Raw genomic sequence first — 17,571 nt, 5'->3', positions numbered from 1 at the left:
GCTCTTCCCAGACCCCCTGGCCAACACGCATGACAGGAGGCCATCTCGGGGTTCCCCTGCCGGTGTCGGAGCTAGACCTCGGGCAGAGACGCCCCGGTGGAGGGGGCCGGCAGGGAGGGGCCTCCGCAGGCCAGCACAGAACGCAGCCATTTGGTCTTTCAGCTTTTTGCAAATCCTGAAATATCACCTTTTAATTGCTTAATTTTCTGCATTCGTTCATTTTATTTAGACTAGCCCGGGGCTCTCCAGCCTGGCATATTAGAGAACTTCTGACTTTTTAATAATAATACTTAGCATGTATAAAGCGTGTTTCATGTTCAAAGTGCTTTACAGCATTCACTAATTAATCGGAAAGCTAACTGCCGCCCTGGGCAGGTTTGACCACGTTCTCAGCCTCGCGGCTGTGAGGGCTGTGATTCTTCTCGCTGCCCGGCCAAGGCTCCCCTCTCTGCACCCCCATTTCCGTCCACGGCTGAGGCGCTGGACCGTCATTCATGGCTTTGCCCCTGTGCTGGGCCCTGCCCAGGGCTGGGGACACAGAGCTGGGTCAGACAGGCTGCCACCTCTGGGAGCCTGTGCAGCAACCTTGGTGCTGGGGGTAAACACCAGCGGGGAGGGAAGCCGGGGACATGGAGCACAAGGGACACTGGGACTCCCCGAATAGGGCTCCTGGCGGGATTGGGGGCACTGAGCCAGGCAGGCGAGGCAGGAAGGGCATCTGGGCGGAGGGAACAGCCTGTGCAAAGAGGTGGCGTTGAGAAGCAGGAGTGCCGTTTGGAATGAGGAGGAAGGGCAGATGGCCAGGGGCCAGGGGCCAGGGGCAGCGGGCTGGAAGGCCTGCGGGAGCCGCGGTCACGGGCGGATGCTCTGTTCACTCCAGGTCACTCTGCCAACATCAGCGAGGCCGAGCGGAGGGCGGGAGGGAAACGGAGGCCTGCACTGGGCAGACGGAGAGGAGGGCGGGCCCAGAGTGGCTCAGGGGGAGACGGCAAGGACGCGGCGAGCAGCGAGGTGGGACTGGAGGGGCACGCGGGGCACGGGAGTGGGGCAGCCTGAGGGTCCCCAGGGGCTTTCAGACGCTGGAAGAAACTCACGCGTGACTGTCCAGAGGAGAGAGAGGCAGTGAGCAGAGAGGGAAAGGGGTCTGGGGTGCGTGACTGGAGGGGCACGCGGGGCACGGGAGTGGGGCAGCCCGAGGGTCCCCAGGGGCTTTCAGACGCTGGAAGAAACTCACGCGTGACTGTCCAGAGGAGAGAGGCAGTGAGCAGAGAGGGAAAGGGGTCTGGGGTGCGTGTGGGGGTGGGGTGTGGGGAGCCCCCCGGGGCCTGTCTTCCACATACTGGGGTGCATGAGGTGCACGTCGGGGGATCGGCAGGGGCAGAGGGAGTTCGTGCCTGTGGACGCTGTTTTCTCAGTAGGGGAGGAGGCAAGTCCTTCCATGTGGCAGGAGGACATGTGGCATCAGCGGCGGTGGCCCAGGCCTGGACCTGTCCCCACGTTCTTCCTGCAGAGCCAGGAGGAGCCCAGGGGCCATCAGGACGGACGGCAGGTTTGCCGCCACCTGGAGGTGTGTGGTCTGTACCCCAGGGACCAGCCGTGCCCACCAAGGGCTCCGCTGTTCTTCCCACCTGCTCCTGGGGGGCCTAATGCTCCAACTGGGGCTCCCCGCCTTCCTCGGAAGCTACCACAAGGACAGGGCTCAGCTGTCTGCTTCCACCGCGTCCCAACCTGGGCCAGCCAGGGCCTGCGCTGCCAGGAGTCCGGGGAGGTGGACTCAGCCCTCCCCGCAGTCAGCCCTTTGAGTGGGGGCAGCGGCTGGGGTCAGGAAGACACGGCCCTCATTCCCGATTCCCCTCCCAGCCTCCAGGCGGGTCAGAGACAAGGCTTAAAACTCCGAGTCTGTGAGCCTGGAGGGGTACAGGCGTCAGACCCCACCTCCCACTGGCTAAAGTGCACCCACAGCTGGACACACCCGACCCTGAGGCCAGCTCAGGCCTCTGGTCCCAGGAGAGCAGGGGGACAATGGAAAAGCATGAGGGTGGCAGGACAGCAGGGCCTGAAAGCCACAGCTGGGTCCGTATGGCATTGGCAGTGCCACCAGGGGGACGTCTGGGATGTGGGAAGACAGGGACGGCAGGTGAGGAGGGACAGGAAAGGCACCAGAGAAGAAGGGGCAGAGGGCAGGACCCTGCCCCCCAATCTCTGTCTGTCCAGGGGCCACAGCGCGGAGCACGCGCGGGAGGTGCTGACTGTGCGCTGGGGCTCTGCCCGGTCTGTGGCGACAGGGAGACGATGCCGCCTCGAGCGAGGGAGGAGCACAATTCTCGTCTCCAGTCGGGGTTCTGACTAAGGGGGTGCTCAGGGCCCAGCGGCCTCCCGGCTCGCGAGTCCCCAGGGCTGGGAAGGAGAGGAAAGTTAATTGAACAGCTAATAGGTTGCAGGCACCGAGCCACGTAATAATAATTAACTTTTATTGAGCGCTGTGCTTGGCACTCCCCTAAGCTCTCCGTGAGTTATCTCATTTAGGGTTCACTGCAGCCCCAGCAGAGAGGTGCCACTAGTATCGTCCCCACTTTGCAGAAGGGGAAACTGAGGCAGGCTGCAGCGCCGTCGTGTCCGAGGCCGTGGCCCCAGGACCGAAGCCCCCACCGAGCCCTGTCCTGTCGTCCACCTGTGCGGGTGTGGCACCGAGGCTCAGGACACCAGAGGATGTGGTGTGTGGTGTGTGGTGTGTGGTGCATGAGCACGTGTGTCCAGAACAACTCACTCCTGACCTGGTCGTGGCAAAACGAGCACTTTAGACCAGAAGCGAGCGTGCCGACCTTTTAAACCACAAACTCTCACTCAGCGGAATCTTACCCGGGATGCCCAAGAAATAATGCAGGTAAACAAGGAGCAAAATCATGCAGGTAAACAAGGAGCACTTACAGGTGGGGCCTGAGCTGACCAGGCTTCTTCCCTGGACCCTGCACAGCCCCAGCCTCAGGGAAAGGACCCTAGAGACACAAAGGCCTCCTGCACGCTGCTGGTCTTGGACCGAGCCCCTGGCTATGGCTGAGAAACGTGTACCAGCCATGACTACGTGTTACTATCTATCCCCCAACGTAAAAGCCCTTACCAATCGGCATGAAAAAGAACCGCCGTATGGAGTCGTATGCAAGCAACTCGCACGCCTGAGCTCACCAGGAGGAGCCACGCACAAAAAGTTGACTTCATTTGCGATGTAAAGACATGCAAATTAAATAACCATGAGACAGTGATGTTTAAATCATTTTGCAGCCTCTCCCAAAATGCGAATTGAAACCCAAGCCACCTAATAGAAAACGCAGCAGCGGCGTACGTGTGCCTGGCAAGTATTAATCCAGCGGTTCTCTCAGTGAAGTCGTGGGGGCCCAGCTGTCACCCCACTGCAGCAGGAGACTTTCGGGGTGGCTGGCGAGGCTGCATGCCTCCGGGACTGAGGAGCTGTGGGGAGCCCGAGGGCATAGCCGTGTTGCGTGTGCTTCTCCCTCACCCCGATATCCTGGGCACCTTCTGCCTGGCCCCGTGTCAGGGACTCAGAGACTTGGGGGGTCAGGGCAGCAGCAGCTCTGCCAGCTGGTGCAGAAGCCTGTCCCTATTGTCACAACCAGTGTAGACAACCTGGGGTGCTTAGACCATACGTGGACCCCCCCACCTTCAGCCAGGGCTCTGCCTCAACAGTGGTTGCTGGCAGATGAGCCCAACTGCACCAAGGACCTGCCCCGGGTCCTGGGAGCAACGTGCTTGAGGTGACAGCTGGCAGCGGCTCCTGGAACACTGGCTTCCCCAGCTGGGCTGCAGACGCACCTCCCACCGGCCATCTTCCACTTCCTTCTTCCGGGCCTGGTCGCGGCCATGCTTGAGGCCTAAATTCGGGGATTCTGGTTTGCATGTTAAGGAAATCTGACCAATGGTTTAATGCAGTGACCTAAATGGGTCTGTCAAACACATTAGAATCCTTAAGTTTCACCATCGGAAAGTCCCCTGGGCATTATACCATCCACACGAATGAGACCTGGATAGGTGGCCAGCCTGCCCTTGCTTGAATACCGTCCATGACGGGAACCTCACTACACGTAAGGCGGCCCCTTCCACTTCTCAATGGCTCTGATTAGAAGCTTTTCTTTAAATGTTCCCCTTGGGGGTTTGCACCTTTATGCCCTTAGGGCAGCCCGTTTCCGTAGAGCATTTCAAGTGCTAGAAAACCGGGCTCACGTGGGCCGACCGAAGCGGCAGTCACTTGTGCACTGAGTCCCGCTCACGCATCCCTCCCCCGACAGTTCAGGACTCAGCATCTACATCTGTGCCTTCTGTGAAGCGTGATCAGGCCCTTTGCTCTGGCCCCAGCCCTCCTGGGCTCTGCCTTGCTCACTGTTTCATAAGAGCTCTTCCAGTCTCCTTTTTAAGACCAGAAATGTCTATTTTAGTTAGTAGAGTTCGCTAAAGAATCCATCAAGGTGCCTCGCCCCGTGAGACCGGTGCTGGTAGAAGGAGTTGGTGTGGCCTGGGATCCCTCAGGCCTGGCTGGACCGCCTGCTGGCTGAGTGTTCTTGGGCACAGAGCTAAGGACCCAGGCAGGCGCACACCCCTCGCCAAGCCATGCGTCCTGGTGACAGGAAGCCTCTTCCCAGAGGTGCATCCTCTTCTGATTCACAAGGCAGCTGCAGGGGCTGGTCTCAGCCTTGCTGCGGGAGTCAGGTCACCTCTGAGTCTCAGTTTCCTTAAAAGGATGTGTGATGAGTGATGACACCTGCGAGGTGCTGAGAAATAAATGAATGAATGAGTGAATGAATGAATGAACGCTACCCATCTCACTGGGCTGCTGTGGAGATTCAGTGAGATCATGCAGGCGATGGCGCCTCACCTGGCACCCGGTAGGTACCCAACATATGATCCCTTCCTTCCTTCACCTCCTTCTCTAGGACGGAAGAAGAAAACCCTGCTGTGAATCCACGGCCCGCACAGATGCGCCGCTCTCGGGGTCCGCCTTGCGTGTCCTTCTCTTCCCGCACCGCGCGCTGTGCCAGGCCCGTCCTGGCAGCCCGTCGGCTCCAGGGCTAAAGTGAGCAGCAGCTGCACGTGGTGGCTGAGCCGCGAGCGGCTGGCGCTCTGGGCCTGGCTGGCTGGCTGTCTGCCTCGGCCACGGGAGCTGCCACGCCCGCCCTCGCCCGCAGTGGGAGTGATTAGAGAGATTCGGCAGGAGGAGAGTTAGTGGGTCGCCCCGCCACCCGCAGCTGCAGCCGCCCTGTTACGTCACAGCCCACACACCCGGCTGTCCGCCACCCACCCAAACACGCTGGACGACGCCCCGGCCCCGGCCCCGGCCCCAACCTGGCCAGTGATGCATGCTGACTGTAGCTCCCCGCGGCCCCCCCACACGGCTGGCGGGCCCCGTCTTGCCTCCGCACCAGCGGCTCCTGCTCTTCCCTGGATCATTACGGGGAGGGTGGTGTGAGCGGCTCCCCTGTCTCCGGAGGCGAGGTGGCTGAGTCTGTTCGCACAGAGCTCCCCGCCAGCTGGCCTCTAGGGTCAGCCACCAGAGGCCTAGGACACCACTTCAAATGACCGTTGGTTCAAGTCAAGCAAATGGGCTGTGTCGGCTTGGGGGTTAGCTCGGCCACTGACGGCTGTGACTTCGGTCACGTGCCTAGAATCCCTGAACCTCAGTTTCATCAGCTGTGAAATGAGCAGAATAATGGCATCTACTTTGCAGAGTTTTAAGTTAATTGAGATAACGTTTAGAAAGCCCTCAGCACCATGTGCTTGACGTAAAATCAGAACTTAATAAAAAACGCCCGCCACTGATGACTGTCACGATGCTCGACTATTCTTTTCCTTTGCTATCAGTCAGGTAACCACAGGCAAATGCCCATTTTAGTGTGGAGAACAGAAAGAAAAAACGGCATCATCTTCGAATTATATATTTTGTAAACATCAGTGAGCGACAAGAAGGATAAAACAAAAATGACCAAATGTTGATCGTTGTTCCGACTGGGTGATGGGCCCATGCGGTTAATTAAACTATTCCACTCATTTTGTACACATTTGAAATTTTCATCAAACGGTTGAATAACAATCACAGTCCGTGAGTCAGGCCGCCCCTGGGGTTGATTCAGGACGCTGACTGACCGACTGATTTAATAAGTCTTTAGTGAGGAGCACATGTGCGAACTTTCGGCTAAAAGCGAAGCTTCCGAGGGACCTGCTGTTGGAACTTTCCAGGAGTGATGCTCGGAGTTCAGCCACGCCTGGAAGTGGACATTGGTGTCTTGAGCATAGACGTGACAGGCGGGGCCACAACTGGGTCACTCAGAAGGAACCGCAGTAGTGAGAAGGGCAGAGGTTAAGTCGAAGGCACCTTGACGTAAAGGGTGAGAGGGGCAGAGGACAGAGGAGTGTCATGGAAACCAAACAGAAGAAGGGACCGGGAAGCGGCGTTGATGGAGGGCAGGAACTGGTCAAACATGACCTTCGCTCGTTGGATTTGGCAACGGGCCATCCCCGGAGACTTCTGCCGGAGTCCCTGGTCCCATCTCACGGTGTTGGCTTTCCGCACGTGGCCGCCCCATGACTCGAATGAGACGCAACAGGTCACAGAGAGTTCCGGACCAAGCGTCTGAAGACTGGAGTGCTGGTCCCAGCTCCACCAGTCCTCAGTTTCCCCAGCGGGATGGGCGCAGATACCTCAGGTCATTACTGAGCCTGGGCCAGGTCACGCGCAGAAGTTCCTGGCGCATGGTGAGCCACATCAATGCATAACAGGAGGGCGCTGGACAGCGCTGGCCTCTCCCGGGGTGCTCTGTGGTGCTTCCGCCCTCGGGGGAGCCTTTGTGCATCAAGGATCAGTCTGAAGATTCCAGCTGCGGCAGCCTGGAATTTACGAAAAGCTACAATGGCCCTCAACCCCAGGGGCCTCGTCTGCTGGGCGGGCAGTCCCAGAGCTCACCTGAGCCCGTGGCGCCATCTCACGCTCTGCAAAGGCAAACACAACCCGGCCTTGCTGGTTCCCTGGATGGTTTCTGAGTGAATCAATGGGACCGTTCACTCATCCCGTTGAGCAACTATCCTCTCTCCTCTTTCCAGGATGTGACAAGTAGAAAGCCTGCCATCTGGGGACGTGTCCTGTCCCAGCGCCATTGTGTAAATGGCCACGAGCATGCAGACAAAGGCGGGCGCTGGGGTGGACGCAGGAACCGGACGGGAAGGACCCAGGCTCTGAAATGCCACTGGTGGTTCTCGCCCAGGGCCCATGTTCTCCAAGGGCCAGTTGTTATGATTTTATTGTTGTTATTTGGGTCGCCATGTGTCAGCCCAGGGGAGACAAATAGACATTGGCTCCCAACCTACAAAGTCGAGTGGTTTCCAGAATTAGACACCTGCTTCCTGGTGGTAAAGAACTTAGTACCTCGAGGGCCGCACAAGACTTAGGGTCTAGGTACGTGAGTCATGATTGGCCGGGTCCAGCAGGCATTCCACTGAGCACCTACTATGTGCTCGTCAGAGGTTTTCTTAATCTGTCATAAAATGATAGTGTTTTGGGTCAGAAAAGATTTTTAAAGTCATCTAGTCCAACCCTGCCTTCCCAACGCTGTGCGAGAGTCATCTCTCTAGCAGGTCTGCCAGGCAGTGGGTCAACCCCAGCTTTGTGGAACTTCTCCAGGGCCATGAAGCTCACTGCCTGATCACATGGTTGGTGCCACTCGGTAGCAGCTCACGTTGATCGATTTTCTTCCCGTAAGGATTTTCTGTCACCCGCAAGGTCTGACTGGCCATGCGTTGACTCTGTGGAGCCACAGGGCCCTCACCCCCCGCCAGCCCACCAGCTCTTTACACCCAGCTCTTTACACCCAGCTTCTCCCTCTCACCCTTTATCTATTTGAGATAGAATTCGCACACCACGAAATTGCTCTTTAATGTGCACGAGTCAGTAGTTTTAGTATAGTCACAGGACAATGTAACCATCACTAACCACCTAATTCCAGAATATTTTTGTCACCCCCTAAAAAAAACTCCATACCCATTGACGGTCACTCTCCACCCCTCCATTCCCAGCTCCTGACAACCATTAATGTACTTTCGGTTGCTATCGATTTGCCTATTCTGGACATTTCACGTAAATAAAATTACACGTGTCCTTCCGGGCCTGGCTTCTTTCACTCAGCGTCATGTTTTCGAGGTGTATCCACGTACTTCATTCCCTTCCCATCGCCAAGTAATGTTCCACGGCACGGCTGGACCACAGTTTGCTTATGCACCAGCTGATGGTCGTTTGGGTGGTTTCCACTTTTTGGCTATGATGAATAACGCTGCTATGAGCATCTGCGAACAAGTTCTGTGAACATGTTTTCTGTTCTCTTGGGTGTACGCCTAAGAATGGGGTTGCTGGGTCATGTGGCAACTCTATGTTTAAGTTTTCGAGGTACTGCCAAACTGTTTTCAAAGCCGCCACAAGACTTTACATTCTCACGGCAATGGATGGGAGTTCCAATTCCCCCACATTTTCTCTAATACTTGTTATTGTCCCTCTTATTGATGACAGCCCTTCTGGTGGGTGTGAAGTGGTATCTCATTGTGGTTTCGATCTCCATTTCCTGAATGGCTAATGATGTTGAATGTGCTTACTAGCTATTTGTACATCTTCTTGGGAGAATTGTCTATTCAAAGCCTTGGCCAATTTTTTAAAATTTGGTTATTTGTCTTTTTATCGTTGAGTTGTAAGAGCTCTTTATATATTTTGAATGCTAGACTCTTATAAAACATACAATTTGCAAATATTTTCTCTTATTCTTTGAGTAATTTTTTCACTTTCTTGATAGTATCCTTTAAACATGCAAAAACTTTAATATTTTTCTGGCTCTATTAAGCTGCAATTGATGAATAAAATTGTAAGAGAGTTAAAGTGTACAACATGATGATTTGAAAACTTTCAATTTTGATGAAATTTTATCTATTTTTTTTTTTGTCTCTGTTGCTTTTGGTGTTACATTTAAGAAACAATTGCCTAATCCAAAGTCATGAAATTTTGTATCTAAGATTTTTCTTCTAAAGGTTTTATACTTTTAGCTCTTACATTTAAAATTTTTTGATCCATTTTGAGTTATTTTTGCATGTGATGTGAGGTAGGGGTCCAACTTTATTCTTTCAAATGTAGCGATCTAGCTGTCCCACCGCCATTTGTTGAAAAGACTATTCTTTTCCTCAGTAAATTGTCTTGGCATCTTTGTTAAAAATCAATAGTTCACATGTGTATGGGTTTATTTTTAGATTCTTAATTCTACTCCATTGACTTACATGTCTATCCTTATGCTAGTACCACACTGTCTTGATTCTAGTAGCTTTGTAGTAAGTTTTGAATTTGGGAAGTGTGAGTTTTCCAACTTTGTTCTTCCTTATCAATGTTATTTTGACTATCCTGGGTCTCTCGACTTTCCAAATGAATTTAAGGGTCAGCTTGTCAATTTCTGGGGGGAAAAAAAGCCACCTGGAATTTTGATGGGGATTGCATTAAATCTGTAGATTAATTTGGGAAATATTGCCATCTTAACGACACTAAGTCTCCCAATCCATAAACTGAGGATGTCTTTCTATTTGGGTCTTCTTTAATTATTCAATGGTCTTCTCCCTCTCCCTCTTGCCCCTCCCAGCCTTTTCCTTCCACCCAAAATAACTGCAGTCTCTCAAGGTTACACACTGGACAAGCCCCTCAGTCCCCGGCCACTCCTCTGATAGTGCTCCTGGGGCTCCAGGTCCCTCTGATGGTATGAAGCCAAGACGCTCTGAGCAGTGCCTCCAGTCAAGCCGGCAGTCCCGGGGAGGAGGGTGGCACTTTTAGAGGCCCCACAACATCCTACGACACCACGCTGTCTTCCAGTGAGCCACTTGCTCCTCGGCTCCCGCATGCCGACCCTGTGTTGATTCATCTGCCACCGCCCGGACACTGTGAACGTGTAAGAGGCAGTGACCCAGGCTCTGTATCTCCAGGGCTTCTGTTGATGTTTGCAGAACAGGCAGCTCCCTCGTTCTGGATCTAGACAACTATCAATTCCACCAAAGAAGACACTTGGGGATGCTCCAGGACACGGCTGATCCTACAGCACGTCCTGTGAATTAAAATCCTTCTCTCTTTGGAAAGCAAGCACTGTCGGAGACTCCCATCTTCCTCTCCGGTCCCAGTGCCTGCTTCAAACTGACCTGCAGGACATTCAGCTGTGGCCAGAGTGCTTCAATGGAAGCATTGTTCGCGTTATGAGTACCCAGAGGCTCAGAGATGGAACGCGTTAAATATGATAAATAATCATAATAATACCCTCTTCTGGGCGTTAAGCATTTAAATGAAATACTTGGTCTGAGCGGCGCCTTCCAGCACCCATAGGGGATCTGCAGCACTTTCAGATCAAAATCTGAAACATTGAGAACAAGGACTCAGGCGCAGGAGAAACTCAGAGACAGTTAGGAGTGTGGTTTCTGAGACGCAGCGTCTCAGGGGACAGAATTAGTCGGAGGTTTCTCGGGAGGGTGGAAACAAGACCGGCTGGGACAGGAGACACTGGACACATTGTCAACTGGATCCAGAGCTGGCATGAATGGGAGCTCCCTCGGGAAGAAAGCTGGGAATGTTCTGACCTTCTGCCCACGCCCCTCAGTCAGGAGGTCCTCGCTGAGTTAGGCTATTTAGGGAAACCCCGCTGGCTGAGCTGCAGACACAGCACTGGTGTCTGAGACCAGGCGGGTATAGCATGCGCTCTTTAAACCAGGAGACGTGAGGCTGGGTCCTCGCCCTGCGCTGCTGGGCAGATTTTACTCACCCGCCGGAGATTCCAAAGTCAGCGCCATTGGCACTACCCGTCTCTCCTACGTTCTGGGGCATCTTTCTTATAGAGGGTGCTATAGAAATCTGATGTTTGCAAACCCATCGTGTTCTGCGTCAATCTGCTCTCAAATGTTTGTTAATGCCAAGCATCTCGGACCGCGAAATACAGAGACCCGAGCCAATAAATACACCAGAAGAAAACAGGCCATGCGAGGGAAAGAAAATGACCGTTCTCCCTGAAGTCCCGAAAGGAATAGTAATTCTGCCCGTGAAACGACAAACACACACACACCAGATGGTAGACAGAAGGAACGTTTAGAAAACAGCACACGGTTCTCCCGAGTTAACCGTTGGAGGGTAGTCACGAAAGGCTCGGGAGAAGGACTGGAAAATGAGGTCGAAGGGCTCCCGGGACGTGAAGCGAAGGGGGGCGCGAAGGCCACAGGAGGAGAAAGACGAGGACACCGACGGTCAACCGCGGGGGCCCGGGAAGAAGAAAAGAAAAAAAGTGTTTCAGGAAATTTTTCCCGAACCAGGGGGCCTGAGTGTCCAGAAGGACCGGGTCCCTGCGTCCCAGTGCGATGGATGAAATGACCAGTGACGGGTAAGCGGCCGTTTTCCTGACATGTGGGAGAACAGAGCCCTCGAGGCGCTGTTCCCCGTTCTGGTGGGTGACGGGCCGAGCAGAGGGCACGGAGGAAGGCGAAGCCCGCCCTGCCCCCACCCGGCCCCCGCCCGGCCTCAGCACCGGCCTCTGCGGCCCCCGGCACCCCTGAAGCACGCTCCCCGCCGCCCTCCCAGGAACCAGATTTCATGGGGTGAAATGATGGACTGGGGGCTGTCCAATCAGTGGAGAGGCTTACTGAGGGGGTGAGACCCAGCCTGGGAGCAGAAACCCAAATGGGGGCCCAGGCCCCCCACTGACTCTCTCTGGGCAGCTGGACAGGAGACAGTTGCAGAGCAGGGCCACCAGGGACTGTGGCAGAAAGGGACCTTTGACGGCTGCACAGGGCGAAGCTGCGTCGGGCGGGAGAGGGGCGCTTTGAATGCATTTGGGCTGAAAGAACAGGCGGAAGCATCAGCCCCCTCGCCCCTCGGCCTTTAAAACCCCTCTCCTTATGGCTCACCTGGACGTGGAGCAGTGATCCTGTGTTTTCAGGCGGGTTGAGCAACCGGTACACATTCGCTCTGCAGCTGGTGTGGAGACCAAGGCACAAGACTTTCTCCAAGCACAAGGTTGATCCGTGATCCCTGAGTCACACGCGGGCGAGTGGGAGAGGTCCTTCAGACCGGGCGTTGCAGAGAAGCTTGGGTTATGTAACAGCAGCGTGATGAGCTGTCCTCGATGTGATTACCACTCTCGGTAATTATTTTTATTTAACCTACTCAGATGAGTCCAATTAAAGAGGAATTGTTTTGCAATCAGGTTGTTCAGATGGTGACAAAGAACCTTCTCTGTGGAGGCAAGAACAGTCCCTTGGGTTTGTGCTGGGTGGTTTGGAAAGCTGCCCCCACCTGTATGGTCTTTCAAAAGGGTTTCGATCCACACAACCAACTGTACGAGGAAGGCCTGGCATTGGCATGATTTCCCCCATTTTACGAGCAAGGAGTTGTTTTGTGGCTCAGTGAAGCCAAGTGACTTGCCCAAAGTTACACAGCAGCAAAAGGACCGAGCCGACGCCAAGCTGGTCTCCGGGCTTCCATTTGCTCCACTGTCCCGTGCTAGGTCGCAGAGACTCTCCTATCAGGTGGCACTGTCCTGGGCTGGAGGGACAGCAGGGACTTTGGATAAAATACTGTAATGTGGATCCCTATAACAGGACCCACTGGGAGGTAGTGGGGCCCCTAAGCCACGCAGAACCTGTGAGCCGGAGCCCTCCCCTGACTGCAGCCAGGCTGTGCGGTGAGCGCCCTGCACACCGATTGCATCCCAAGGAGACACAGGATTCTCACCACTGACATTTCAAAATTAAAATGTGGTTTTCCTCTTGATTGTAACGTCACAGCAAGTTTATTGTGGAAAATCCTGAAAATACATAGAACCATGAGAACCCATATGAAAACCAACCATATCTCTATGGACACCAGGTATTTTCTTTCTGAGGTTTTTCATGTATAAATTGGTATTTCTTTTTGAAAGAGTTAGAATCATGCTGTATATGGTTTTGAATCCTAGTTGTCTTTTTCCACTTGAACTCTTTCACGATTCTCTTCCCATGACGTTAGTCTTCGGAAACATGATATTTTAAAGGATACAGTGTTTCATCACATGCAAACAACACTTTGCTTGATTTATGTCTTTGAAAAACCGTAGAAGTGAATTAAAATAAGAAAAAATAAGGGATGGACTATATGCCTGTGTAAGTTTCCAAGCATAAAAGTGTCTTCTTGAAAAACAAAGTTAGAGCAATTCAAACAAAAAATTACATACACACACAATGCCTAAAAAGCATTGGACAAAAATACAGTATCCTCTTCTAAAAAATTCTGAAGAATAGATCGTGGAAACTTTAGAAATAAAGACCAAGATCCTACAGACTATTTTTCTAAATAGTGAACTTCTAGAACCACGTTCATTTAAATCAAGAACTAAACAAGAATGATACTATCCATTATTAACATTGAACATGGTCTTGGCGGTTCCAGCAAATGCAATAAGATCAAAAAAGTATAATTCTGGTTTGAACCTTAGAAAAACAAGAGATAAATTTGTCTATTTTGTTGATGATGTAACTATAAACTTAGAAATCCAAGAAATTAGTAAAAGTTACTAGAATTAATGAGTATTTGGTGATATAGCTAAATTTAAAAGAAATGTACAAATATTGACAGGTTCTCCCTTCTAGCCTTAAGTAACTAGAAATGGGAAAAAATTATTCACAGTAGCAACCCAAACTATTGAATATTTAGGAATACAATAACAAGAAAGAAAAAGGTCTTACATAAAAACAATAAAATCTTATCAAATGACAAAAACCAAGACATGAATAAAGGGAACATTGTACCCTATTTTTGGATGGGAAGACGTAATATTTATTTAAAGTTACCGCTCCTCAAATTAATGTATATACTTAATGCAATTCTAAATAGAATGCTAACGGAGTTTTTTTAAGATGAATAATTAGGTAAAACAATTACAAAACTTATTTAGAAAAATAAATTCCTGGGAATATCAACTTTTGTAAAAAGAGTAGTTAGTGGAATTTGCATTACCAGATCAGGACATACCAAAAAGCCGCTCTATTCAAATAAATACGATATTGGGATCAGAAGAGGAAACTAAATCTAGAACCAAACAGAAAGCAGAAATAGATCTTCGTATGTTTAAGAATCAAATGTGTGAAAAACATTATCTTTTACTAATGGGAAAAGATAGATTAAATGACCTTCAATCTTATGACTTATACAGTGATCAATTCCAGATAAAGACTTAAATATAAAAGCAAGACAAAACACACACAAACACACACACACACACACACACACACACACACGTCTAAGGCCATGCCACCCTGAACAAGCCCAATCCCGTCTGATCTCGGAAGCTAAGCAGGGTCAGGCCTGATTAGTACTTGGATGGGAGACCACCTAGGAAGACCAGGTGCTGTAGGCGTAAAAAATAAAAATAGGTCTGGCTTCTTTCTTTACCAAGTATATGTCTTCCAAACATTTTCTCCCGGACTGTAACTTGTCTTTCCATTCTCCTCACGGTGTCTTTCAAAGAGAGGAATTAAAAAAAAAAAAAAAAAAAAACCTTTAACCCAAGAATGAAAGTTCAGAAGCTATTTTAAAAAGTAAAGCAGATACATTTGTCAATATTAAACTATTTAAAATCGTTTATGGCAAAAGTTACCTTAAACAAGGTGTCAGTTATATATATTTGCAATTCAGAGACAAGACAGTGACTTAGTATCTATTATATACAAAATATTCTGACATATTGATAAAAGACAATCGCCCAATAAAAAAATAGACCAAGGATATAGAAAAGCAATTCACAGAAGAGCAAATCCAAGTGACTAACGCAATTTTTTTAAAGATTCTCAAATGCTCCAGTAGTATAGGAAACATAATTTATAATAACAGTGAGATAATTCTTCATAATTATAAAACTAGCAAAATTTTAAAATAGCAATAACACCTTTCACTCTTGAGGTTATGGAGAAATGAGTACTCAATTAATCGAGTTATAATTAATCGAAAGTCAATATGGCAACATCTATTAAAATAATACACGTATATCCTCAGCCCAGCAAGAATCTCATGCTTGGGAATCTAATGCATAGAAATAAAAGCATCAGTACATAAGGCTTTATATTCAAGGATCACAGCCCTGGAAACCTGTGGAAACAAAGTGAGTATCCATCAGCAGGAGAGGGGTGAGTAAGCGTAGTAATTCTCCCCTTAGAATATTATATAAGCATTAACAAGAATAAATGAGAGCTGTGACTTTTTTGAGAAAACTGGATGCAAAAATCTGTATAAAGTATGACCTCGTTTTTGTAAACGGTATTATTAAAACCCTGTATATGCTCGTATATTCTGATCTGAGCAAGGAGACTCTGTATGAGGTTGTTAGCACAGCCGCCCTGGGGAGATGTAGAAAGGGGCACAAAGGGCTGGTAGAAAAAGGAAGGGGAAAAAGTTACCACCTCCAAAAGAAAAATAAACCGAAAGAGAAGTTGGGGGCTGTCACATTCTGGGCCCACGGGTCATTGGCCATCCTGAAACAAAACAGCAGCTGATAAATTTTTTCAAATGAGCGTAGCTATTTGAGGCCAAATTGAGTAAGGTTAGAGGCCCCAGAACTGCTAAATCATGATTGTTCTTATTCAAGAATTATTTAAATATTAACTTTAATCAAGAGGCAGTTTAAATTCTACCTGAAGGAGTTTGTATAACAGTTGTTATTAGCTCCAAATCCACCTTGCCTATAACTAGAGAAATTTATTTCTACTCTCTTGAGGAGAAGAGAACCTCCATTTTTCTGTTCACTAGAAAAAAAAAAAAAGAGTGATTATTTTAAAAATAAAACTTCCAAGAGAATATTCCACAGGTACAAAGTTTATGGCCTCTAAGTAGTGACTAGGGTTTTTTCCCTCTGCTGTAGAAGCACCTGTGTTCACATTTGATCATCTCCCCTCTCATCGCCCCACCCCCTTCTCCCACCTCTTCTTCCCCGTTCCCCATTACCGAGCTGCAAGGTCGGACATGGGTCAGCAGCTATCCTGAGAAAAGAAAGCTGAGCACTCCTTAGCCCTTGCTAACAGGAAGACGCCGGCAAATGCGCGATGGTTTCCGGTGGGGTTGGTGTGTGGGGCGCACACCCGCACACGGCTGTGTGGACTTGTTCCCATGAAATGAGGCTTTCGTGGTGGGAAGGGAATACTAACTTATTTGACTGGACGCCTGTCAGCATTGTTCAGAACCGCACCAGCAAACAGTCAGAACAAAGCACCAGCCATCAAGGTCTGCATCTACCTCCGCGTTTCTTCACCGGGACTCCCCATTGCCCTGGTGCCTGGGTACACGAGTCCATTCACTCATCCCTCCATCCCTCCATTCATCAGTTCGTGCATGCATTCATTCGTCAGTTCATTCATTTATTCATCGGTTCCTTCATTCATCAGTTTGTTCATTCATTCATGCATCAGTCCATTTGCTACATATCCAGCATCTTCCACGTGTTAGGGATACGCAGACAAAGAACCCAGGCGACACCTCAAGGAGCTGACATTTGGGGTGGGGATGGGGAGAGAAAAGCCAACCAAGTCCTCTGGCTCCTGGACGGGCGCTCAGGGAGCCCCGGCAGCTCAGTGGACAGACGGGCCGCCGGCTCCGCTGGGGACGGGGAGGCTCGCGGGGTGAGCCGACACTGCGTCTGGGTCTGGCGGAGGGGTGAACTCAGCGGGAAAAGAACCAGCAGGTGCACGTGCTCGGAAGAGGGCAGAGGACAGCCAGCTCCGGACCCTCCACAGTGGGGCGGGCCCGCAGCGCTCTGGCCCCCACAAACACCGTAACCGTCCAGTGGGTTATGCATCTCGCCCACGGACTGTGACCTTGGGGCACAGATGGCATTTTCTTCCTCTGTGGCAGCCCCGGCACCTCACAGTGGGCTTGATGCAGGTGGGGCCTCTCAGTGAATGGACAGCGACTGAAACAGAGGCCATCGCGCAACTGACCCGGCACCTTTTCTTTTTTTTTCTTTTTCTTTTTTTTTTGGCTCGGAGGGAACGTCAGGTCCTTTCTCCTTTGATGGAGCCTGGAACGTGGGATTCTGATCTCTGAGTGCTTGCTGGGTCCCTCGAAACCCCGAGATTCATTCCCTCTGGACCAAGTTACAGAAACAACAGTGAAACATGCAGCCTTTTAAACCTGATTCTGAAACACCAAAGCTTCTCCTTTTCGTTCTATAAATTAATGTCAAAGGAAGACGAATGGGGAGAACATCGCGCCCTCTGAAAAAAATAAATTCTCTGATCAAAGAAGAATGTTTGGTAAACTTGCTCGGAGTTAAACTAATTGGTTTGGGAGCAGATAGAATCTTCCCAAAGAGGCTCCGCTGCTAAATTAGTATTGGTCAGGATGTTTGAAGTTCAGAGAAGAGCAGATTCTCGGAGGAGAAGCCCATCTGAATAATTGGCATCACGTGGTGTTCCCAAACGACTCTCCCATCATCCACCCCTCCTGGAGAGATGAAAGAGACACTTCCCCTATAACTGATCTGGCTCCTGCCAATG

The 17,571-nt window shown here is 50.7% G+C and overlaps 1 pseudogene; it reads left to right on the top strand.

Moving 5' to 3' along the window:
• Positions 1-14,325: 14,325 nt before the first annotated feature.
• LOC112478508 lies at positions 14,326-14,444 on the top strand (annotated as a pseudogene).
• The last annotated feature ends 3,127 nt before the right edge of the window (positions 14,445-17,571 follow it).

Source organism: Pteropus alecto, unplaced genomic scaffold, assembly GCF_000325575.1.
Source record: "Pteropus alecto unplaced genomic scaffold, ASM32557v1 scaffold61, whole genome shotgun sequence".
Taxonomy (NCBI): Eukaryota; Metazoa; Chordata; class Mammalia; order Chiroptera; family Pteropodidae; genus Pteropus; species Pteropus alecto.
Note: the sequence above shows the minus strand (reverse complement) of the source record. Positions and strands in the feature narration are given on the sequence as shown.